Consider the following 13700-nt stretch of genomic DNA (forward strand, 5'->3'; position numbering starts at 1 on the left):
AGCGTGTTCCGGGCCGCGCCGGCAGCACCGCCCCTCACTAGCCCCGCCTTCCGCCCCGCCCCCGATTCGAGGCTCAGAACCAAGCCCCGCCCCCTCGGGCTCGCTGCCCTATGCTTTCATTGAGGTCGAGCATGCGCAGAGCGTGTGTGTGTGCTCTGCCTTCTGGGGGTTGTAGTCTCTGTGGAATGGACTGCCTAGGAGCCAGGATTTAGGACTCCCCCATGAGGGACTAAGGTTTAGCTAAGGAGAATTACAGGTGGATTGGCTGGAGGTTTGGTTTTATTACTCGTTTATTTTATCCACTTTATTCACTCATTTATTCCTTTATTTATGGTGCTGGGGTTTGAACTCAGGGCCTTGTGGTTTCCCAGGCAGGCCCTTTACCACTTGACCCCTCCCCCAGTCTTTAACGGTATCTTGGGGGTTGGAGGCATGGTTCAGGTGGTAGAGCGCTAGCTAAAGAGCGAAAGGGTCAGATACTGAATTTCGTTCCTTGTCGCGGACAAAAACAAAAACAAAGAAATAACAGGATCTTGTACGTAAAGGCAGCATCACTTTAAACAAAACCCTCAAACCAACCATGATTTTGGTCATATATTATCCTACAATATACCCCTTGAGAAACAGCAGTACATAAATATAATGACTACTCCACAAGTAATGTTCTGGAAGAGTTCAGAGCATGAGTCTGTTTGGAGGGAATTTTGCCTTGTGTTTTAGGAAGAATTGAGGAAAAATATGTTATATGTCCCTAACTGCGATAGAGGCAGGACCACTGTGGACATAGCATATGTGTATGCATTTCAAACATTGTTAAATAGGGAATAAAGGTTCCATGTCCTAAATCTTAACCTTCTAGATAGCCTGCCTAGGACAAGTGTGTCTTCACCTGGCCTGTATGAAGAGGACATGAAGAACCCTAAAGACTTGAAAACATGAAACCCCTTCCTCCTTTGACAGCTGCCACCTCTTCAAGAGGTTAAAATGTGGGGCTGGGAATGTGGCTTAGTGATAGCATGCATGAAGCCCTAGGTTAGATTCCTCAGTATCACATAAACAGAAAAGGCTGGAACTAAGCTGGGCGCATATGATAGAGTGGCTAGCCTTGAGCAAAAAATGCTCAGGGACAGTGCCCAGATCCTGAGTTCAAGCCCCAGGACTGGCACAAAAAAAAAAAAAAAAGAGGTTGACACTTGGCTTCTGGCTCACACCTGTAACCCTAGCTACTCAAGAGGTGCGACATGAGGATCCAGTTTCCAAGCCAACCTGAGCAGAAAAGTCCTTGAGACTCTTATCTCCATTTAACTAGCACAAAGCCAGAAGTGGAGGTATGGCTCAAGAGGTAGAGCATCAGCCTTGAGTCAATACCTGAGGCCTGAGTTCAAGCCCTTGTACCAGCAAATACGAGCGTGTGTGCACACGCGCGTGTGCACACGCACACACACACACACACACACACAGAGAAAGAGAAAGGTCAGCTCTTGAGCAAAAAATAATAAATACTAACCAGGCACCAGTAGCTCACATCTGTAATCCGAGCTACTCAGGAGGCTTAGATCTGAAGATCATGGTTCAAAGACAGCCCAGGCACGAAAGTCTGTGAGACTCTTATCTCCAATAAACCACTAGAAAACCAGAAATGACACTGTAGCTCAAGTGGTAGAGAGCTCACCTTGAGCTGAAGAGCTGAGGGACAGAGCTCAGGTCCAGAGTTCAAGCCCCACAACACAACGACAAAAATAATAATAATAACAACAACAATAATAATAACAAAATGAAGTAGTTTTTGTGGTTTTTCTTGTAAGCTCTTAGCCCAGCTTCACCAAAGATAGCACGTAGCCTCTCTCCAGACCTTGACTATTCTAAGCAATTTCCCTCCAAAGTTATTTAGGTTGAAGAACAGTTAAAGGTAATGGGGCTTGTCACCTACTAAATGAGCTCACTAAATACAATGTGTTTGTATGAGTGCATGAATGTAGACATTCAGAGCCATATTCTTCACGGGAGGGAGGGGAGAGGGAGGAATCTAGGTCCTGCATACCTTTTGTATCTCATTTGACACTGTGTCCTTTGTGCTAGTTGACCTCCAGCCAGGCGCTCAGCAGCCTCACAACCTTTGCCCCATTAGCATGTAGTTCCACAGTCTGAGGATCCCAGGCTTTTCAGTGCTGTGTGCAGGGCATGTGCGCACACAGTCAATATTTCCTTCAATGAATGAAAGAGTAAACACCTCTCTGGAGTCTATGGCCCCCCATGGCAATGACCATTTGCAGATATATTGGCAGTACCTCTCTGGAGTCTATGGCCCCCCACGGCAATGACCATTTGCAGATATATTGGCAGTACCTCTCTGGAGTCTATGGCCCCCCATGGCAATGACCATTTGCAGATATATTGGCAGTACCTCTCTGGAGTCTATGGCCCCCCATGGCAATGACCATTTGCAGATATATTGGCAGTACCTCTCTGGAGTCTATGGCCCCCCATGGCAATGACCATTTGCAGATATATTGGCAGTATCTAATTCAATGCTTGGCACGCTAGACGAGAATTTATAGCTGTTGGATAAAAGAAAGAATTAGAACAGGGACCAGAAATAACAAAAGAAAAATGTACTGAATTATAAAATCATTGAATGAGTTCAGTTCAGACACAATAATAGAAAGGTCAAGCTTTGGGGCAAGTAAACCAATTTGGAATTTTTTTGTTTAATTGAAGCATAAATATGTATCTGCCACCAGGAACGTTGGTCTTTTTCCAGTTCACTTTGATAGGGTTGTAATTACTTTGGGATTCCCATCTGGTCCTTTAAATATTCCTTTCTAAATATTTTCTGCATGTACCTAAAGTCCTGCCAGCCAGCTACTCAACACACTTGATTCAGTTATCCTAATTATTGCTGGCAATAAACGCTTTTGCATTAGAGTATGCCAAGCACTCTACATACCTCTGCCCTCAAAGGTTTTCATCAAAACTAAACTGAATAAACTTCGCACAGTGGGCGGCACTTTGTCAAAAACACATAGATGGCTGGGAAGGTGGCTTAGTGGTAGAGTGCTTGGATTGGATTCCTCAGTACCACATAAACAGAAAAAGCCCCGAGTGGTGCTAGGGCTCAAGAAGTAGAGTACTACCCTTGAGCAAAAGAAGCTCAGGGACAGTGCTCAGTCTCACAGACTTTCCTGCCCGGGCTGGGTTTGAACTGTGATCCTCAGATCTCAGCCTCCTGAGTGGCTAGGATGACAAACGTGAGCCACCAGCGCCCTGCTACCTTTTTTTTTTTTTTTTTAAGAGCAGTCTCTTGGGATCCTAGGTTGGCGCCCCTCTTGGAATCCTGTGTACCAAGTCCATTCTGCCAACTGCTCTTAAAGGTTGTTCTTTGAAGCCAGCACATCACTACCAAGTCCTAGCCAGCCTGCCAGGTCATGCTACCCTGAGGACAAGCTTTTTTAAAAACAGTATGTCAACCCCTATTCCTGGACTTCCCAGGCTCCTCCAGACCAACCTTTTCTCTCATTCACAGGGACACTAGTTCCAGGTTGGTTACAAGAACCAGTTATGACCGGATCTGTCGCCTGTAATCCTAACTGCTTGAAAGGCTGAGTTCTAAAGATCAAGGTTCAAAGCCAGCTGGGGCAGATAAATCCCAGAGACTCGTATGTCCCATTAACCAGCAAAAAAAAAAGCCAGAAGAGAAGGAGTGGCTCATGTGGTAGAGCACCAGCTTTGAGTGAAAAAGCCAAGCAAGACCCCAAGCCCTGGGCGAGCATCACCGTGAGGGGCGGCCCTCCCACAGGTGATTCTCTGTCCTGAGCTGGCGGGAATGTCCCTTCTGTTCAGGTGGTGTGCAAAATATTTTCTCAAAGTTCCTTTTTTTTCCTTTTCTTTTAAAGAGAAGAGCGTTTGGGGTCCCCTTGCATTGTTGACCTCCGAAGTGTGGCCAGCCATGAAGCCAGGAGAGACTTCCGTGAAAAGCACCCCCATGCCCGCCCCTGGGGGCACAACTCGCAGTTGACATTTTGCTGGACTTCGAGGCGGCGTTCTCTTCCTTAATAGAGTTACATTCCTAGCACTTCAAGGATTCCTAGGAGGTCAGTCGCTACTCCCAGAGGCAAGCAAGTGTGCAAATACCATCTGTTCCCTGGGCACCCCTGTGGTACTCAGAAAGAGCTTTGAATAGGAGTTGCTATAACCTCAGCTCCTAAAAAAAGACCGCAGGGGAGGGTGGGGGGGCCAGGGGAGCAGGGAAGAAAGAAAGGCATGAGTTTTCTAAAGAGGACTTCCTGCCAAACTGGTATACAGGTCTCTTCAGATTTCCTTTTGCTAACTCTAGCCAATGGAGCACTCATTTGTTGTGGTTTGGGTTGGTTGTGTGTGTTTTTGTTTTTTAGTTTTGTCTTTTGCTTATTTTTGTGCTAGCAGTGTGGCTTGAACTCAAGGCCTGGGTTCTGTCACTTAGCTTTTTCACTCAAGGCTGGTGTTGTGCCATTTGAGCCACACCTCCATTTCTGGCTTTTTAACTGGTGAATTGAAGATAAACGTTCCATGGACTTTTCCTGCCTGGGCTGGCTTCACACTTCTATCCTCACACCTCAGCCTCCTGAGATAGTGGGCTGCAGCGCCCGCATTCATTTGTTTATAGATTTCTCCAACCACGCTAGAAACACCTGGGGCAGGATAGTTTGCTGTGAAGGGCTGTCCTGGGCGCTGAGGGGGAGGTACTAATCAGCAGCACCCCTCATCTCCACCTACTAGATATCAGTAGCCCCCCTCTCACTCCTAATTAAGAGAATGGAAAATGTCTCCAGGGATTGCCATACACCCTGTGGGGGGCAAAGCTCCCAGATGAGAATCACTGGGGTGTGGAGGTGTTAGGCAAGTGAACAAATATTAATGAAATGCTTGTTAGATCTGAAACAGCCCATAACCCCCCAGCTAACGGCCAAGCTTGGTAGGAACAGGAGGAGGTTAAAATTAGCTCCAGGGAAGAAAGGTGTGACCGCAGGTGAAGTGCAGAAGTACGGGGAGAAGTGTGTTATGAACGGGAGGCAGTTGTGGGAAGCCAGAGGCTTCTGGAAAAGGGATACCCATCTTCTTTTTTTTCTTGCCAGTCTTGGGGCTTAATCAGGGCCTGGGCTCTGTTCTGAGCTTCTTTTTGCTCAAGGCTAGCACTCTACTCTACCGCTTGAGCCACAGCACCACAGTTGACTTTTCCTGTGTATGTGGTACTACGGAATGGAACGCAGGGTTTCACACATGCTAGGCAAGCGCTCTTCTACTAAGCCACATTCCCAGACCCCATCTTTTTTTTTTTTTGGTCAGTCACAGGAGCTTGAACTCTGGGCCTGGACGCTGTCCTGTAGCTTTCAGCTCAAGGCTAGCACTCTTCCACTTGAGCCACAGTGCCACTTGCAGCTTTTTCTGCTTATGTGGTGCTGAGGAATCGAACCCAGAGCCTCATGCATGCAAAGCATGCACTCTACCACTGAGTCACCTTCCCAGCCCTCTTTAAAAAAAATATTTTAGCAATATGATTTATTTGAGAAGAAAGTATTTAAAAGGTTAATAATGTGTACCTTCACAAATTAACCAAGTAAACTACAATAATCTCCTTTGACTTTCTGACCCTCTACAAACTTGTCTACACCAATCATCAAGGGATACCCATCTTCCAAGGAAGCATTAACTGGCTCACACCTGTAATCCTAGCTACTCTAGAGGCTGAGATCTGAGGATCATGGTTTGAAGCCATGAAAGGAAAAGTCGATGAGACTTGTATCCCCAATTAATCTATAATAAGATGGAAATAGAGCTATAGCCTAAGTATTAGAGCACTAGTCTTGAGTAATAAAGTTCAGGGACAGTGCCCAGGCCCTAAGTTCAAGCCCCAGGACTGACACAAAAAAAAAACCAAAGCCTTGAGGCATATCTCAAGTGGTAGAGCACCAGCTGTGAGCCAGAAAGGCCAGCAAGAGCTCTAGGATGGAGTTCAAGCTTTAGTACCAGCAAGGGCACACACATGCACACACACAAAGTTCATACCAGTAGGACAAGATGGCCACACAACTTTAATCTCAGAATTTAGGGAGGCTGAGGCAGGAAGATTGGGAGTTTGAGACCAGCATGGTCTATATCTCAAAACAATGAAGTTCAAATCAGAAGGTGGAACTGGATTGAACTGGTGAACTAGAACAAAGTCCCAAGACTCTAAGGCTGCCCTTGGAAGCCTTTAGAGGAACTAGCCACAACTGGCCACAGGCCAGTCTTTCCAGTCCATTCATCTTGCTTAGAACCAAGTATGGAAGTTACATTTTCCTCTGCTAAGACTCACTTTCTTTCTTTTTCTTTTTTTCTTTTGTCGGTCATGACCCATGAACTCTGGGCCTAGACGCTGTCCCTGAGCTCTTCAGCTCAAGGCTAGGACTCTACCACTTGGAGCCACAGCACAGCACCACTTTTGGTTTTCTAGTGGTTTATTGGAGATAAGAGTCTCATGGCCGGGCGCTGGTGGCTCACGCCTGTAATCCTAGCTACTCAGGAGGCTGAAATCTGAGGATCACGGTTCAAAGCCAGCCCGGGCAGGAGAGACTGTGAGACTCCTATCTCGAATAAACCACTAGAAAACTGGAAGTGGCGCTGTAGCTCAAGTGGTAGAGTGCTTGCCTTGAGCTGAAGAGCTGAGGGACAGCGCCCAGGCCGAGTTCAAGCCCCACGACCGACCAAAAAAAAAAAGAGTCTCATGGACTTTCCTGCCTGGGCTGGCTTTGAACCGCAATCCTCAGATCTCAGCTTCCTGAGTAGCTAGGATTACAGGGGTGAGCCACCAGCACCCGCTGGGACTGGCTTTCTTGTGTCTCTCATTGTAATATTCTGATTTTCCTTGAGGAATAATCCAATATAGGGTCATGAAGTTGGGATGAAAATGAACCAAAATCTCCAAGAGTGGACACAGAAGCCAGGACTGACCTGTCACAGCACTGTATTCTCTTGCTTGAACTTTATTGGTCCAAAGAGAAAGCACATGACCCGAGCCAGACCAATTAACTTCAAGTATGAGATGTCACTAAAAGTTAACAATGAGAAAGAAAGGCTCATCACCAGGGATCTACGCTGGTGGATGCAAGCTTAGTACTGGTGGCTTTTTTTTTTTTTTGCTACTTCTTGGCTATAGAAGCAGCCTGAGAATAAAGCCAAGAGGGATGGAAGCAGAGCCTGGAGTTGGTAAGACACAAGGCTGGAGACAATGCCGAGACTCCCAGTCCAGTTTTGCCTGAGCGGAGGTTGCTCCCAGCCCCTGCATCTCCCCCTCCCCCTCCTTCCCCCCCCCTCCCCGCTCCGCAGCGTCTAAGCTTGGTTTTGACTTGCAAAGCAATAACTCCTAGCCAATATATCATGTGACCCAGGCACCATGGCTACCTTTATTGAATCCAGAACCAATTTCCTAACCAAGGGCAACTGATGGAAGGGAACAAATCCTCTGCTTTTCTGCACAAAACTACAGAAGGAAACAGGTCTGACTTCTTTATTCCAACTGTCCTTGAGATGTGGGTGACTTGTGTGACTGGTGGGCTTTGGAAAGAATGTCGAAGATGTTGCCCATGACACCCCTTCCCCTTGTGCTGGTACTGGGGCTTGAACTTAAGAGTCTGGGGCTGGGAAGGTGGCTCAGTGGTAGAGCGCTTGCCTTGCATGCAAAAGGCCCTGGGTTCAATTCCTCAGCACCACATAAGCAAAAAGAAAAAAGCCGGAAGCGGCACTGTGGCTCAAGTGGTAGAGCGCTAGCCTTGAGCTGAAGAGCTGAGGGACAGCGCCCAAGCCCAGAGTTAAGGCCCCACAACCAGACCACCCACCCCCCCAAAAAAAAGAGTCTGGACATTGTCCCTGAGCTTTTTTGCTCAAGGCTGATGCTCTTACCTCTTGAGCCACTGCTCCATGTCTGATTTCTTGGTGGTTAATTGACGATGATTCTCAGACTGTCCTGTGTGGACTGGCTTTAACCATGACCATCGAATCTCAGCCTCTTGAGTAACTAGGGTTACAGGCATGAGCTACCAGTCCCAGGGGCCTTTTCTGCACTTGTTAAGTTCTTCCTAACTGTTGGACACACACAATTCCTTCCCCATTGTGGGGGCATGTCCCCGTGGAGTTTTGAGTGACCCAGCCTTGGGTGGTAGAAGTCAGCTTGCTCTAGAGGGGAAACTGTGGGCACAGTTTAGTTTAGCCAGGGTCTCCCATCAACCTCATAAATAATACTTGTCCCATACATTCTGGCTGCCTGCCTCCTGCCTCCACTTCAGAGTGGGCTTAGAGTCCTGGAAAGGTCAGGACACACCTGTCAACCTAGCTACTCAAGAAGGTGAACTAGCAAGATCTCCATTTGAAGCCAGCCTAAGCAGAAAAGTCCATGAGACTCTGATTTCCAACAAACCACCAAAAAGCCAAAAGTAGAGCTGTGGCTCAAGTGGTAGAACAGCCAATCTCAAGCAAAAAAAAAAAAAAAAAAAGATAAGGCCCTGAGTTTAAACCCCAATACTGGCACCAACACACAAAATGTTTGGGGAGACAAAGAACATAATTCCATTATGACGCTGATTAAATTCTAAAAGGGTCATTACAATATCCTCTTCAGAAAACTCAGACACAAAGATCGATGTTTGGGGGAGCTAAAAGAACACGTGGAGATCAAATTTTTATTGCAGTCAGGATCCAGGGCCTCCAGGTAACTGTAGGTCAAGTGGATTCTTAATCTGGGTAATTTGTGATAGCTGGAATTGTTGGGCAGGATTTTAACTGGCAAAGGCCTGGGGGCCAGGGCCTCTGGGCTGGCCTTGGCCTTGACCTAGCCTGCCAGAGCACAGTTTTGACCTCAGCTGGCAGCTGGAACACGGGATTAGATTGTTGAGGAGAAAGCCTGTTGGTTCCACCCAGGGGAGGAGGCTTCCCTGACCGAGGGCAGAGCTTGGGCTCTAAGAGCTGCAGGCTGGTGGGCAGGAGGTTCTGCTTGTTGCCTAGCAGGTTGACTGTAGTTTGTTTATTGCAGAAGCTCTGACCCTAGCAGTGGACCTGGGAGGCCTAGTCTCTGACTTTCACCCACAGACTGGAGTATGGTTTTATTCAAGAAAACAAAGAGAACAGTGGCCTTATGGTATAGCAGTCATGCTTTTGAGTGTAGGCAGGAACAGCTTAAACTAAGAAGGAGGGAAAATTGGTCTGTTCAAGAAGTCAAGGAAGCCGGGTGCCCAAGGCTCACGCCTCTAATCCTAGCTACTCAGGAGGCTGAGAGCTGAGGATCACAGTTCAAAACTAGCCCTGGGAGGAAAGACCATGAGACTCCTATCTCCAATAAACCACCAGAAAATCGGAAGTGGTGCTGTAGTTCAAGTGGTAGAGCGCTAGCCTTGAGCTGAAGAGCTGAGGGACAGAGCTCAGACCCACAGTTCAAGCCCCAGGACCACAACCACCAACAAAAAAAATACATGCTTGGTCATACTACCAGAAAAGAGACAAATAGAGGAAGACCAGCTGCTTGAACTGGAGGAAGACAAGTGTTTTTTTGTTTTGGGTTTTTTTTTTTTTTATTGTTGCTGTTGGTCATGAGGCTTGAACTCAGGGCTGAGGTGCTGTCACTGAGCTCTTTTGCTCAAGGCTAATGCTCCACCACTTTGAGCCACAGGGCCATTTCTGCTTTTCTGGTGGCTAACTGGAGAGAAGAGTCTCACTGCCTCTGGTGCCTGTAGCTCATGCTTATAATTCTAGCTATTCAGGAGGCTGAGAGCTGAGGATTCCTATTCAAAAGCCAGCCTGGGCAGGAAAGTCTGTGACACTCATCTCTAATTAAGCATCAGAAAATGGGGAAAAAAGTGGAGCTGTGGCTCAGAGTGCTAAAATCTTGAGCAAAGGAGCTCAGAGATAGGCCTTGGGTTCAAGCCCCATGACTGACAAAAATAAGAAAGAAATTAGCTCCCTAACTTACTTAAATAGAACAATAAATTTATCTGTGTGTGTGTGTGTATGTGTGTGTGTGTGTGTGTGTGTGTGTATGTGTATGCATGCCAGTACTAGGACTTGAACTCAGGGTCTGGGCATTACCCCTGAGCTTTTCTGCTCAAGGCTAGGATTGTAGGTATTGTAATGAACCTCCACAATGAGCCACTGGCACCTGGCCCTGAATGTTTTCTGTTTTAAACATTCTCTATAACACAGGCTCTTTTGTTAGTTCATAGGTGCTACTGTTAATTACTAGAGAACAACAAAATAGAGCAAACCGGAATGTCAAAAGCTAACCGGTGACTCATTCAAATATAGAAAGAATACATAATAAACATTTATTCATCTTGACAGAAATAAACAGTAAGATAGTGAGACAGACTGAGAGAACATTTTGAGAAAGTAGGAAACTTGGTTAGATACAAACTGGTTAATCTCCAACAGGGCAGTAAGAATTGTAAGCCCTGACCCCAATAGCTCACACCTGTCATCCTAGCTACTCAAGAGGCTGAGACCTGAGGATCACAGTTCAAAGCCAGCCTGGGCAGAAAAATCTGTGAGACTCTTAACTCCAATTAATTACTAAAAAAGTAGAAAATAGAGCTGTGGCTCAAGTGGTAGATTGCTTGCCTTAAGCTGAAGAGCTCAGGGATAGAGTTCAAGCCCCACAACTGACTCCCCCGCACCCCCAAGAAAAAGAATCTGAGTCTTTAATCAATAGTAAATAGCAAGGCAAGTGCACATGCATTTTTCTGGCTGAAATAATGTGATTAATGGGCCAAATCTGCCATTTTATTAATTATTGTGGGGGGGGAGGGAGAGGTAAGGCTTGAATTCTGGACCTAGATGTTGTTCCTGAGATTTTATACTCAAAGCTGGCACTCTTCCACTTGAGTCACATCGCCACTTCCAAATTTTTGCTGGTTTATTGGAGATAAGAGTCCCACAGACTTTTCTGTTTTCTGCTCCAGCTGGCCTCAGATCCTCAGATCTCAGCCTCCTGAGTGGCTGAGATTAGCCAGGCGCAAACCCACTGGTTTATGGCAACCTGCTGGTTTTTCTCACAGAATAGGGCATTGGACTTGGGAGTGAGGACTCCCATCCGGGCTCCACCTCCTAACACACCTTCATTGGGGAGTTTTCTTGGGAGGGAATGACGTTCTAGTTATAGAGCTGTTGCTCATTGTTGGCGTTATCATCTGATCAATGCTGTCCCCTGGCACCTGGTGAATGCTCATTCAGACCAAGGAAGTTTTCTCCCATTCAAGGTCAGCCCTGGGAGAAGACTCAAGTTTTGGTGACAGAGACTGTCACCTACAGGTACAAAGTGGAATTGCAAGAGTGCAACCTGAAAATCTTTGGAAAATGTCCCACTTTCAGGCAAGATGAAGTTAGTTTTCTTTTTAGCATTTTTTTTTTTTTTAAATTGTGAGAATACCGTACAGAGTCTTTTTTTTTTTTTTGAGTCCATCAGTATCATCCTGCCCTTTCACAGAGAGGAGCCTGGGTTCTTACTCCAATCGTATTTTTCCCAATAATGTTTTAAAGCCTTTTGGCAATGTAGGAAATACCTTGTGTCATCTTCTGCCCCGTTTGCAGAGGCTGCATTGCATTTGGGGGCCTGGGCACTAGAAGCCATGTTCAAGGTCACACAGTTACTATGGAGTCTGAGCCCAAACACTGCTTGTAGAATACGTGCTTTTTCCACCAAAAAAAGTTTGTTTGTTTGGAATAGTTCCACAGCCAGGTGACAGTGGCTCATGCCAGTAATCCTCACTACTCAGGAGGCTGAGACTTGAGGATTGATATTCAAAGCCAGCCTAGGTAGGAAAGTCTGTGAGACTCTTATCTCCAGTTAAGCACCAAAAGAGCTGGAGATGGAGCTGTGGCTCAAATGGGTAGACTACTAGTCTTGAGAAAAAAAAAAAAGGTTCAGGGACAGCGCCTGGGCCATGAGTTCAAACCCCAGGACTGGAGCCACACACACACACACAAACAGGGGCTGGGAAGGTGGCTCAGTGGTAGAGTGCTTGCCTTGCATGCCTGAGGCCCTGGGGTCGATTCCTCAGCGCCACATAAGCAAAAAGAAAAAAGCTGGAGGTGGCGCTGTGGCTCAAGTGGTAGAATGCTAGCCTTGAGCTGAAGAGCTGAGGGACAGCGCCCAGGCCCAGAGTTCAGGCCCCACGACCGGACCCAAAGAACAAAACAAAACAAAACAAAAAACAAACCTAACTAACCCACAATGAAATACTACTAGAGATGTATTAGACTAGCTAAAAACAGAGCCAGTAGCTCATGCCTGTAATCCTATAACTACTCAAGAGGCTGAAATCTGAGGGTGGTGGTTCAAAGCTAGCTAGGCTGACAAATCCATGTGACTTTTTGTCTCTAACCAGCAAAAATCCAGAAGTGGCTCAAGGAGTAGAGCACCAGCCCCGAGTCCAAGTCCCAGCATTGATGCAAAAGAAAAAAAAGCAAACAAAATTGGCTATCATGATTGCTCAGAGGTGCAGTAGCTGCTGAAATTCTTACACTGCTGATAGCAATGCAAAATTGGATAGTCACTTGGAAAAGAAAAAGAAAACAAAAAATGTGGGCAGTTTCTTCTAAATTTAAATTCACGCTGACTGTCTAACCCAGAAATCTCACTCCTCCTAAGTATGAGCCCAAGAGAAAGGAAAACATATGTTCACACAAATCTTTATGTGAATGGATATTGTGGTTTTTATTTGTAACCACTGAAAATAGAGAAAGCCTGGGAAAAATCCCTTCACCCAGTGGATGTGAATGGGTGAACAATTTACTACAATTTGGAATACGAGTCAGGAAAGGAACAGAGAAAAACTCCCTGCACCCATGACTAAGGGCAATGGACTGTGTTACTACAACTGCATAATTGGGAACAGAGGTCCTCTAGCAAATGCCACTGGAGAAGGACGCGCAGAAGAATGAATTGGGTCTTATGGGTCTTAGAAAGCACACAGAAGGGGCTGGGAAGGTGGATCAGTGGTAGAGCGCTAGCCTTGAGCTGAAGAGCTGAGGGACAGCGCCCAGGCCCAGAGTTCAGGCCCCACGACCGGATCCCCCCCCCCCAAAAAAAAAAAACAACAACAACACAGCAACATTAACCCAAAATAGATTAAAGATCTAAATGGGAAAGCTAAAACTATTACCCTTCTAGAAGAAAACATAAAGGACCAGCTTCAGGCTGTTTTATTTAGCAATGATTTCTTGGTTAGGATGCTAAAACTATTGCAATAAAAAAAGAATTCCTAAAAACTTCCATCCATCAAAGCAAACAAACAACTTCGTGAAGGGCAACTCATGGAATAGAAAAGATTTGCACAAGCCGGGCGCTGGTGGCTCTCACCTGTAATCCTAGCTACTCAGGAGGCTGAGATCTGAGGATCGCGGTTCAAAGGCAGCCCGGGCAGAAGAAACCGTGAGACTCCTATCTCCAATAAACTACCAGAAAACCGGAAGTAGTGCTGTGGCTCAAGTGGTAGAGCGCTCGCCTTGAGCTGAAGAGCTGAGGGACAGCGCCCAGGCCCAGAGTTCAAGCCCCATGACCGACAAAAAAAAAAAAAAAAAAGAAAGAAAAGAAAAGATTTGCCCATTTTTTGCCAAAGATTTTGGTCTGCATAAGAGTTAACTGTGGCCAGACACCGGTGGCTCACGCCTGTCATCCTAGCTACTCAGGAGGCTGAGATCTG

Source organism: Dipodomys spectabilis, unplaced genomic scaffold, assembly GCF_019054845.1.
Source record: "Dipodomys spectabilis isolate Male_0828 unplaced genomic scaffold, ASM1905484v1 ptg000480l, whole genome shotgun sequence".
In the NCBI taxonomy this organism is placed as follows: domain Eukaryota; kingdom Metazoa; phylum Chordata; class Mammalia; order Rodentia; family Heteromyidae; genus Dipodomys; species Dipodomys spectabilis.